General features: G+C 45.5%; 2 protein-coding genes across 11 annotated transcripts in view; one reads left to right on the forward strand and one right to left on the reverse strand.

Moving 5' to 3' along the window:
- The window catches only part of IFT140 (intraflagellar transport 140), an 85,480-nt gene extending 74,805 nt beyond the window's left edge, over positions 1-10,675 (reverse strand). For 4 of the 5 annotated variants that reach the window (XM_064295326.1, XM_064295327.1, XM_064295328.1 and 1 more), the window contains exon 1: positions 8,520-10,675. The gene's annotated coding sequence lies outside the window, so the exon portion shown is untranslated. The remainder of the gene's footprint in view (positions 1-8,519) is intronic. The other variant, XM_064295329.1, reaches the window with a different exon arrangement.
- A 502-nt stretch (positions 10,676-11,177) lies between these two features.
- CRAMP1 (cramped chromatin regulator homolog 1) overlaps positions 11,178-12,056 on the forward strand; it is a 47,683-nt gene continuing 46,804 nt past the window's right edge. For all 6 annotated transcript variants that reach the window (XM_064295333.1, XM_064295334.1, XM_064295335.1 and 3 more), the window contains exon 1: positions 11,178-11,290. The gene's annotated coding sequence lies outside the window, so the exon portion shown is untranslated. The remainder of the gene's footprint in view (positions 11,291-12,056) is intronic.

Raw genomic sequence — 12,056 nt, forward strand, 5'->3', positions numbered from 1 at the left:
AATCAACAACAACAAATATAAGGAAAGGACAATATATAATCTACTCAGCACATAAAATTAAGTGGAAAAAGAAACTGTCAACAACACACAAAAAAAGACATCAAAATGATAGGATTAAATTCATACCTATCCATAATTACCCTGAATGTAAATGGACTAAATGCACCAATAAAGAGACAGAGAGTGGCAGAATGGGTTAAAAAACAAGATCCGTCTATATGCTGCCTACAAGAGACACACCTTAGACTTAGAGACACAAACAAACAAAAACTTAAAGGGTGGAAAAAAATATATCAAGCAAACAACAACCAAAAACGAGCAGAAGTGGCAATATTGATTTCTGACAAAATGGACTCTAAAGTTAAATCCATCAAAAAGGATAAGGAAGGACACTATATAATGATTAAAAAGACAATACACCAAGAAGATATAACCATATTAAATATTTATGCACCCAATGACAGGGCTGCAAGATACACAAAACAAACTCTACCAGCATTGAAAAGTGAGATAGACAGCTCCACAATAATAGTAGGAGACTTCAACACACAACTTTCAGTGAAGGACAGGACATCCAGAAAGAAGCTCAATAAAGACACGAAGATCTAAATGCCACAATCGACCAACTTAACTTCACAGACATATACAGAACACTTCACCCAACAGCAACCAAGTACACTTTCTTTTGTAGTGCACATGGAACATTCTCTAGAATAGACAACATATTAGGTCATAAAGCAAGCCTTAGCAGAATCCAAAACACTGAAATATTACAAAGCATCTTCTCTGACCATAAGGCCATAAAAGTGGAAATCAATAACACGAAAAGCAGGGAAAAGAAATCAAACACTCGGAAACTGAACAATACCCTGCTCAAAAAAGACTGGATTATAGAAGACATTAAGGATGGAATAAAGAAATTCATAGAATCCAATGAGAATAAAACACTTTCTATCAGAACCTTTGGGACACAGCAAAAGCGGAGCTCAGAGGCCAATTTATATCAATAAATGTACACATCTAAAAAGAAGAAAGGGCCGAAATAAAATAATTATCCCTACAACTTGAACAAATAGAAAGAGAGCAACAAAAGAAACCCACATGCATCAGAAGAAAACAAATCATAAAAATTAGAGCAGAACCAAATGAAATAGAAAACAGAAAAACACTTGAAAGAATTAACAAGACCAAAAGCTGGTTTTCTGAAAAAAATCAACAAAATTGATAAGCCACTGGCCAACCTGGCAACAGAAAAACAGGAGAGGAAGCAAATAACCCAAATAAGAAACGAGAGGGGCGATATTACAATAGACCCAACTGAAATTAAAAGAATCATATCAGATTACTATGAAAAACTATACTCAAACAAATTTGAAAACCTAGAAGAAATGGATGAGTTCCTAGAAACGCACTACCTACCTAAACTAACACAAACAGAGGTAGAACAACTAAATAGACCCATAACAAAAGAAGAGATTGAAAAGGTAATCTAAAAACTCCCAACAAAAAAAGGCCCTGGTCCTGACGGCTTCACTACAGAGTTTAACCAAACTTTCAGAGAAGAGTTAACACCAAGACTACTAAAGGTATTTCAGAGCATAGAAAAGGACGGAATACTACCAAACTCATTCTATGAAGCCACCATATCCCTGATACCAAAACCAGGTAAAGAAACCACAAGAAAAGAAAATTATAGACCTATATCCCTCATGAGTGTAGATACAAAAATCCTCAACAAAATTCTAGCCAATAGAATTCAACAACTTATCAAAAAAATAATTCACCATGACCAAGTGGGATTCATACAGGTACACAGGGATGGTTTCAACATTAGAAAAACAGTTAATGTAATCCACCACATGAATAAAACAAAAGACAAGAATCACATGATTTTATCAATTGACGCAGAAAAGGCATTTGACAAAGTTCAACACTCATTCATGATAAAAACTCTCAGCAAAATAGGAATAGAAGGAAAATTTCTCAACGTAATAAAGGGCATTTATACAAACCCAACAGCCAACATCACCCTAAATGGAGAGAGCCTGAAAGCATTCCCACTGAGATTGGGAACAAGACAAGGATGCCCTTTTCTCACCACTCTTATTCAACATTGTGCTGGAAGTCCTAGCCAGAGCAATTAGGCTAGAAAAAGAAATAAAGGGCATCCAGATCGGCAAGGAAGAAGTCAAAGTATCTCTATTTGCAGATGACATGATCTTATACACATAAAACCCTAAGGAATCCTCCAGAAAACTACTGAAACTAATAGAAGAGTTCAGCAGAGTATCAGGATACAAGATAAACATACAAAAATCAGTTGGATTCCTCTACACCAACAAAAAGAACATCGAAGAGGAAATCACCAAATCAATGCCATTTACCGTAGACCACAAGAAGATAAAATACTTCGGAATAAATCTTACCAGAGATCTAAAAGACTTATACAAAGAAAACTACAGTACACTTCTGCAAGAAACCAAAAGAGACTTACCTAAGTGGAAGAACATACCTTGCTCGTGGATAGGAAGACTTAACATTATAAAAATGTTTATTCTACCAAAAGGGATCTATACATTTAATGCAATTCCAATCCAAATCCCAACGACATTCTTTAATGAGATGGAGAAACAAATCACCAACTTCATATGGAAGGGAACAAGGCCCTGGATAAATAAGCCATTACTGAAAAAGAAGAACAAACTAGGAGGCCTTACTTTACCTGATTTTAGAACCTATTATACTGCCACAGTAGTCAAAGCAGCCTGATACTGTCACAACAACAGATACATGGACCAGTGGAACAGAATTGAGAATCCAGACATAAATCCATCCACATATGAGCAGTTGATATTTGACAAAGGCCCCAAAACAGTTAAATGGGGGAAAAGACAGTCTTTTAAAGAAATGGTGCTGGCATAACTGGATATCCATCTGCAAAAAAATGTAACAAGACCCATACCTCACTCCATGCACAAAAATGAACTCAAAATGGATCAAAGACCTAAATATAAAATCTAAAATGGTAAAGATGATGGAACAAAAAATAGGGACAACGTTAGGAGCCCTAATACATGGCATAAACAGTATACAAAACATTATAAAGAATGTAGAAGAAAAACTAGATAACTGGGAGCTCCTAAAAATCAAACACTTATGCTCATCCAAAGACTTCACCAAAAGAGTAAAAAGACTACCTACAGACTGGGAAAAAGTTTTTAGCTATGACATTTCTGATCAGCACCTGATCTCTAAAATCTACATGATACTGCAAAAACTCAACTGCAAAATGACAAATAACCCAATTAAAAAATGGGCAAAAGATATGAATAGACACTTCACTAAAGAAGACATTCAGGTAGCTAACAGATACATGAGGAAATGTTCACGATCATTAGCCATTAGAGAAATACACATCAAAACTACAATGAGATTTCATTTCACTGACACAAGGCTGGCATTAATCCAAAACACACAAAACAAGAAATGTTGGAGAGGCTGTGGAGAGATTGGAACACTTAAACACTGCTAGTGGGAATGTAAAATGGTACTACCACTTTGGAAATCGATTTGGCGCTTCCTTAAAAAGCTAGAAATAGAACTACCATACGATCCAGCAATCCCACTCCTTGGAATAGATCCTAGAGATATAAGAGCCTTTACATGAACAGACATATGCACACCCATGTTTATTGCAGCACTGTTTACAACAGCAAAAAGATGGAAGCGACCAAGGTGCCCATCAATGGATGAATGGACAAAGAAATTACGGTATATTCACACAATGGAATACGACCCATCGATAAAGAACAGTGAGGAATCTGTGAAGCATTTCATAACATGGAGGAACCTGGAAGGCATTATGCTGAGTGAAATTATTCAGTTGCAAGAGAACAAATATCGTAGAAGACCACTATTATAAGAACTTGAGAAATAGTTTATCTGTGGTTACGAGAGGGGAGGGAGGGAGGGCGGGAGAGGGGTATTCACTAATTAGATAGTCGATAAGAACTACCTTAGGTGAAGGGAAAGACAGCACACAATACAGGGGAGGTCAGCACAATTGGACTAAACCAAAAGCAAAGAAGTTTCCTGAATAAACTGAATGCTTCGAAGGCCAGCGTAGCAGGGGCAGGGGTCTGGGGACCATGGTTTCAGGGGACATCTAAGTCAATTGACATAATAAAATCTATTATGAAAACATTCTGCATCGCACTTTGAAGAGTGGCATCTGGGGTCTTAAACGCTAGCAAGCAGCCATCTAAGATGCATCAATTGGTCTCAACCCACCTGGATCAAAGGAGAATGAAGAACACCAAGGACACAAAGTGATTAGGAGCCCAAGAGACAGAAAGGGCCACATTAACCACAGACTACATCATCCTGAGACCAGAAGAACTAGATGGTGCCCAGCTACAACCGATGAATGCCCTGACAGGGAACACAACAGAGAACCCCTGAGGGAGCAGGAGAGCAGTGGGATGCAGATCCCAAATTCTCATTAGACCAGACTTAATGGTCTGACTGAGACTGGAAGGACCCCCGTGCTCATGGCCCACAGATCTTCCGTTGGCCCAGGATAGGAACCATTCCCAAAGCCAACTCTTTAGACATGGATTGGACTGGACAATGGGTTGGAGAGGGATGCTGGTGAGGAGTGAGCTTCTTGGATCAGGTGGACACTTGAGACTATGTTGGCATCTCCTGCCTGGAGGGGAAATGAGAGGGTGGAGGGGGTTAGAAGCTGGTGAAATGGACAGGAAAAGAGAGAGTGGAGGGACAGCGGGCTGTCTCATTAGGGGGAGAGTATTTGGGAGTGTGTAGCAAGGTGTATATGGGTTTTTGTGTGAGAGACTGACTTGATTTGTAAACTTTCACTTAAAGCACAATAAAAATTATAAATAAAAAATAAAAACAAACCCATTGCCTTTGAGTGATTCCAACTCATAGCGACCCTACAGGACAGAATAGAACTGACCCATAGGGTTTCCAAGGAGCGGCTGGTGGATTCCAACTGCAGACATTTTGGTTAGCAGCCAAGCTCCTAACCTCTAAGTCACCAGGGCTCCAGAGCTAAGATAGTGCTTGAAAAAACCTGAACCTGATTTGTTCTAATTTTTATTTTAAATATTGCTTAGTAATAATGATAGAAGCTGGAGGAGTTATAAAGAATCAGCTTTCCTGCCTGAGGCTTTCCACCCAGACCCTGCCCTTAAAAAATAACCAGTTGCCGCTGAGTGACTATTTGATTCCGATTCATGGCTACCCCATATGTGTGTCAGAGTAGAACTGTGCTGCAAAGGGTTTTCAATGGCTGATTTTTTGGAGGTAGATAACCTGGCCTTTCTTCTAAGGTGCCTCTGTGTGGACTTGAACCTCCAACTTCTTATTAGCAGCTGGGCATGTTAACCATTTGAACCACCACAGACTGTGTAGGTCCTTAGGAAGCTAATAATCACTTTCCAACCTCCTTTGGGTATTCAAGACACCTCCTTTCCTCCTGGAAGTTAGCCCCGACATGACACCCAGGTTGTTCTGGCATCCTCAAAGATCCCTGGTCTCATTCAATCTGGGCATTTAAACTTTATTGAAATGTGTGATTGATTAACCAGCCTCCCACCCCATGATGTGCTCTATAGGGTAGAGGCCAGCTACAGTACCCGCAGCCCAGAAGCTTCCTTGCCTTGCACAGCACAGGCCCTCCATCTGTGAATCCCCCACGAAGATATTTATTAGCACAGAAAACTGCCCCATAGGGTTTCCTAGATTGTAATCTTTACGGGAGCAGATTTTTTTCTCCCTAGGAGTGGCTGTGTGGATTCCAACCACATCTTGTTGTTAGTGGCTGAGCACTTAACCACTGCACCACCAGAGCTTCTTAATAAAATACTCAATGATAATCTATCCATGGAGTTTCAATTCAGAAAATATGTGCACGTCTTTTCCTTGAAACAAACTCTGGGTCTCTACAACATAAAAACGCCGGGCAAATGTCTGGGCTTTGGGGAAAAGAAAAATCTTTTTGTCGTTTATTCTAACTGATTTCCTTTCTCACCTCCATGTCTCCAACATATTCACAACCTCTATAAATGCCACCACTAGTAAGATTTTTGGAAAGAATCCCTCAAGTTTATTCAGATAAGGCCTTCTAGGATCCCTGGTTGCGCAATGGTTAAGTGCTCAGATACTAACCAAAACATCAGTGGTTTGAACTCACCCAGCAGCTCCGCTGGAAGAAAAGACATGGTGATCTGCTCCCATAAAGATTACTGCCTAGGTATTCCCATAAGACCAGACTTAATGGTCTGACTGAGACTGGAAGGACCCCCGTGCTCATGGTCCCCAGACCTTCTGTTGCCCCAGGACAGGAACCATTCCCAAAGCCAACTCTTCAGACATGGATTGGACCGGACAATGGGTTGGGGAGGGATGCTGGTGAGGAGTGAGCTTCTTGGATCAGGTGGACACTTGAGACTATGTTGGCATCTCCTGTGTGGAGGGGAGATGACAGGGTGGAGGGGGTTAGAAGCTGGTGAAATGGACAGGAAAAGAGAGAGTGGAGGGAGGGAGCGGGCTGTCTCATTAGGGCGAGAGTAATTGGGAGTGTGTAGCAAGGTGTATATGGGTTTTTGTGTGAGAGACTGACTTGATTTGTAAACTTTCACTTAAAAAAAAACTGACTTGAGTTGCAAACTTTCGCTTAAAGCACAAAAAAAAATTATTAAAAAAAAAAAGGATTACTGCCTAGGAAACCCTATGGGGCAGTTCTATTCTGTCACACGGGGTCGCTATGAGTCAGAATCGACTCAGTAGCACCCAACAACACCACTCCTTGGAGACATTTTGTAACAGAACCGAAAGGAATGAAGCCCTAAAGGGGGACTTTTAGGTAACAGGGAGCTGAGTGTGGGGGTGGGCACTGGGGTGAAGCCTCATGCTTGAGGCCACAGCTTGTGAGCCTATGGTCAGTGCAGGGTCATTTAGCTGCATCTAGGCGACACCACTCGATCCACTGGGTCATAGGTATCATTTTATGTCACAGGATGTTGGACAAATGGCCCACAATGCCATTCTTATTCTCTTTCAAGTGCACTGGGTTAAGTATCAAATCTGAGGGTGCTGCCCCCAACCCCACCCCAGTGCATACCGCAGGGGTGGACATCAATTCAGACAGCAGTCAGAGACCTGGGATTGTGCCTGGAGGTAACAACAGCCAGCATACCAAGTCCTGCGTAGCTCTCTTGCGATGCTCGTGATTGTCCTACAGAGTTACTGATACTGTCCTTTGACAAGGCAGTAGCCCTAGCATGGAGAGGCGAGAAGAGAGCCCATGGCCTATACCAGGGTTCTCCCACTAGGCACCCTGGGCTGCCAGAACAAAAACCAAACCTGTTGCCACTGCATCTATTCAGACTCATAGCAACCACATAGGACAGAGAAGAACTGTCCCACAGGGTTTCCAAGGCTGTGAATCTTTAGGGAAGCAGGCTACCACATCCTTCTCCCAAAGAGTGGTTGGGTTCAAAAAGCTGACTTTTCGGGTAGCAGCTGAGTGCTTAACCATTGTACTACTAGGGTTCCTTATAATAAAAAAAAAAATCCTTTGCCAAGGAGTCAATTCAGACTCATGGTGTTGTTGGTAGGTGCCATCCAGTTGATTCCAACTCATAGGGACCCTATGCACAACAGAACGAAACACTGCCCGGTCTCATAGTGACCCTATAAGGAGAGTAGAACTCACCCTTCGGGTTTCCAAGGCTGTAATCTTTGTGGAAACAGACTGCCACGTCTTTCTCCTGAGGAACCGCTTGAGGGTTGGAACCACCAGCCTTCTGGTTAGCAGCGAAGCGCTTAACCGTTACCCACCAGGGATCCTCCCCTGGGCTGCCACCCACACCTAACCCGGCCCGTGATTGAAAAGGCAGAAAAAGTAAATCGAATCCACTTTGTGCCTCGAAACAGCAATGCAGAGAAAAGAGAGGTTGGAGAAAATAAGGCGGCCCGGGTTTAAAGGCCCCTAGCCCAGCCTGGAAATCCTGGTGGCTAGTGTTCAAGCGCTACCGCTGCTAACCAAAAGGTCAGCAGTTTGAATACACCAGGGGCCCCCTGGAAACTCTATGGGGCAGTGCCATTCTGTCCTATAGGATCGCTATGAGTTGGAATGGACTCGACCGCGAGGAGTTTGTTTTTGGTTAGCCCACCCTTGGTCGCCTCCTCCGCCCCGACTCCCCCCTCAGAGACCTTGAGAGAGGGTGTTTTTGGGGAGGGAAATAACTCGAGGTGACGCTAGGCCGGGGTGCCTGGCCGGCCCACCCCGGTTCCGCCTCCCTGCGCCCCAGCCTCCCGAGTCCCCGACTCTGGCCCTCTCCAGTCCTCAACCCGACCCACATATCCGCCACGATCCCCCGAGTCCTCAATCCGACCCCCACATCGGCCCACGAATTCCCGTGACCCTGTCCCCGGAGCCGCGGCCCGTGACCACGACCCCAGCCCCAAACCCGGGGAGGGAACGAGCTCACCTCAGCCCGGGCCACAGCGCCGCCGCCCGTTGCCGGGACAACGGCTGCGCGCGGAAGGCGGAAATAGCCGAAGATGAGTGAGGAGAGCCGAGGGGGCCGGAAAGAGCCGAAGACGATCGGGAATGTTCGTGCAGCTCTGAGGGCTGGGATTGACCCGCCTGCGGACTGCAAGTCGGAGGTTTTGTGGTGCAATGTCTCCTCTAACCAAAAGACTGCAGTTTGAATCCACCAGCTGCTCCTTGGAAACCCTATGGGGCAGTTCTACTCTGTCCTGTTGGGTAGCGATGAGTCAGAATCCACTCGACCGCAACGTGTTTTTTTGGGTTTGAACCCTTTCAACCATAAAGACACGAAGCCAAGGCGCAGAAGCAGATTATCCAATAGGCAACTTAATCACGGTTTTTACTTTGCTTACCAGATCATCTGTAGTGAATAATTTCACATTTTTTCACCACATTAAACGTTCTGCTTCTAGGTAGGACTGGCACCTGTCTCTCTCCCAACCCCACAGCACCCTCCTACAGAATCAAAGCCTCTTTTCAAGTTCACAATCCCTGACAGAGGCAGACAACCCAGTAAACAAGGTAAGCATGGGTTTACTTGTGCTTACCTACTAATCTGAGGTGAACAATTTCACATAGGTCTCACCACATCAAAGAAATTGCTCACTACATATGATTTGGTAAGCAAAGTCAGCACCGTGCTTGCCTTGCCTATTGGATAATTCACCTCTGCCAAGGCGCCAGGATATGCTGTACTAAGAGAAAAGGGAAGCTGTAACACATCTCCTAGGTGTGGCCGGGCAGTTCTACTCTGTCTTATAGGGTCACTATGGTCATAATCAACTCAATGCACACAACAACAAATATACATACAACATTTGCCTATTTGACACTTTTCACGTGTACAATTTAGTGACATGAATTACACTAATCATACTGTGCAGCCATCACCAATATCTGTTGCCGAATTTTCCATCACCAGAAACAGAAACTCACTGCTTCCTAGAACGCCACTGTTCTTTAAGATGTTTTAATTTCCAGTTAATCTTAATGCAGGATGGTTCCTGATCCCAGGCCATTTGTTTGGCTCTGCTTTCTTTGTCTTGTCTTAAAATGGAGAGTGTGGTTCAAGAGTATTTCTGAGAAAAGCCAGCTGGTTCCATAGAGTTTCTTGAGGTTTTCAGGTCATTTCTTACATATATAAATGTTTTGGGTCCCATATGGATTCATTTGGCAAGAAATGGTGGCCAAAGACACGGGTGTATCCCATCAGAGACCATCTTTATTCGTCGCCACGGGCTGTGTACCCACAGACGTTAGCAACATGTGGCCTGGTCTGAACGGTCAGATGTGGCTAAACTGACTCTGAAAAACAAACCAATACATCTTTAACTGTTTGAAAGCGGTCAGCATCATTAAAAAGAGAATACAGTCACAATAGCAAAAAGATCCACATTGTGAAACATGAGCAAAAGTAAAAGATGAAAATGTAGCTACTGCTAAGTTGGACACACAAGGAAATTCTATTTTTTAAAACTTCGTTTTGCTTGGAAGGAGTGCAGCCAGAATGCTTATTAGAAGCAAGGATGGTGAGACTTGTCGAAACTTCTCTCACAAACTTTGGACATGTTATCGGGAGGGATCAGTTCCTGAAGAAGGACATCAAGCTTGGTAGAGGGTCAGCGGAAAAGAGGAAGACCCTCAAAAAGATGGATTGACACAGTGGCTGCAACGATGGGCTCCAGCATAACAACGATTGTGAGGATGGCCCAGGACCGGGTAGTGTTTCGTTCTGTTGTACACAGGGTTGCTATGAGTTGGAACCGACTGGAGGGCACCTAACAACACCACATTAGCATTTTAAAAACACTCCTTTGTCGCCATTACGGAGAAAAATGATTTAAGCGCCTAACATAGCCAGCTACGCCAAAGAAGCTCCAAAGGAGTACCTCCATCCAATAAAGGGTGTGTTTATCTCGCTTAAATGTAAATTTACATCTTTTGGTCAAAAGCCACGTTCGCGCCGGATTCAAGACTCGGAGTTCAGGCTGTGTTTTCTCTCACGCATCCGTCAACACTGCCTCGACCAATCACAGCCCCTTAACTGACCCCATTGGCTGTCGCTTCACCAGTCCGGAGAGACGCCTCAGCCCCGCACCGCCGCGGGGACGTCGGCACAATGTTACGCGCGTCCCAAGTCCGCCCTGCCGCCCCGCCCAATTCCCGTGAGTGCAAGCGCGCGCGTCTGCTGCTGGCCAATGGGAGGGCCGCTCGGGGGTCGCGCTAGCTGGAATGCCCAGGCGTGCTCGCCTCCGCGCCCGTCGCTCCGCCCCGCGCGCAGGCGCTTGCGCCAGCCCCGCCCCGGCCCCGCCCCGCCCCGCCCCCCACTCCGGCCCCTCCCCGGCCCCCGCCCCGGCCCCCGCCCCGGCCCCCGCGTCTACGCGCCGTGCGGTGGTCCCTGTCGGCTGCCGTAGCCGGAACTGCTGTGAGAGCGGCGGGCCGAGCCCCCGGGACGCTGAGGGGCAGGCGCGCCTGCGCTCGCTGCCCCGTCTGTCGTTCGCCGGTCCGCTGAGGAGACGAGTCCAGCGAACGACGCGCGGCCACCGCGTCTGGGGAGGGAGGAGCAGCGTTGCGTCGCGGCCTTGCTTCAGCCGGAGCTCAGGGCCGGGCTGCCCGGCCGGGCCGATTCTGCGGGCGCCTCCTGGGCCGCGGGCAGGAGGTCCCCAGGAAATCGGGAAGCCAGGCTGCTGCGAGGCGTTGATGAAAAAGGTGACCGGGGTCTCGGGAGGGCCGGCCTCCCTAGGGACTGTCATGGCGGGCCCGGGTCCCAGTCGGCAGGTGCTGCGGGCTGAGCGGCCGGTGACCTCGTAGAGCCGTCTGGCCGGGTCCTATGGAGCCCCTAAGCCGTCCAACCGTGTGCACGCAGAAGGCTTTGGGCAGTTTGGGGGAACCCTCCTCCGCTCACAGTGTTGCATCGGCAGCGTTCTTTGTGCGTGGACAGAAATCTACCCAATAGCAAATTTTACTTTTCCCATCCCGAAACGTGACACATGGTGTCAAGCTTTGATGGGGGTCGAGATGGAGTTCACCTCTGTGAAGTCAGGAAGGTTTTCAGTAAAAGGATTCAGTTCCTGTGTTTTTCTCTGCTTTTAGGGGAAAAATCTGAACTATGCCAATATTCTTTTAATTCTGGATAGGGTTTTAGTGTTTTCCACCGTTCTATCAGGCAAGTGCACAAGTTATTCTGTTGAGTCTGAGGGATGTTTTGCTCGGGTCCTAGGCTGGTTGTGGGTAGCTCTGGCATCATAGGTCCCTCGGAAGTAGGGTTCCCCAATCAATAACCCATGGAAAGGCCTTTTGGGATATTTTCAGGTTTCTTAAGTAGAAAGGGATAAATTGAAAGTACTAAGGAGAAGTCCTACTCAATGAAGTCTTTTAAGTTTGGGTGTTTGTCTTGTGTTGTTCTGTCCTTTGACAGAGCTATTATTTTTTTACAAGCGATTTGTAAAGTCAGTTCGAATAGATAAAAACTGCT

Source organism: Loxodonta africana, chromosome 12, assembly GCF_030014295.1.
Source record: "Loxodonta africana isolate mLoxAfr1 chromosome 12, mLoxAfr1.hap2, whole genome shotgun sequence".
Taxonomy (NCBI): Eukaryota; Metazoa; Chordata; class Mammalia; order Proboscidea; family Elephantidae; genus Loxodonta; species Loxodonta africana.